Source organism: Penaeus monodon, chromosome 29, assembly GCF_015228065.2.
Source record: "Penaeus monodon isolate SGIC_2016 chromosome 29, NSTDA_Pmon_1, whole genome shotgun sequence".
NCBI lineage: Eukaryota > Metazoa > Arthropoda > Malacostraca > Decapoda > Penaeidae > Penaeus > Penaeus monodon.
Window position 1 is genome coordinate 7,392,536 of NC_051414.1, and position 290 is coordinate 7,392,825.

A 290-nucleotide genomic window follows, 5' to 3' on the forward strand; every position below is an offset into this window, starting at 1 on the left:
AAAAAATATTTTTTTTAAAATTTTAAGAAATGATTTTAAAAATTTTATATTAAGAATCAATTTTGGCAAAAAAAATTTCCCCCAATTAATTCCCTTAAATTTTTAATTTTTATATTATTTTTTTATTTATTTTTTTTTTAATATTTTCCGAAAAATTTTTTGGTTCATATCAAGGATTATCTTTTTCAAAAAATAAACTTAAAAATTTACTGTTTTATCGTTGTATTCTACAGTTTCAAAATATCCCGTATTATTTATAATAAATTTCGTTATTATTGTTACTATCATTT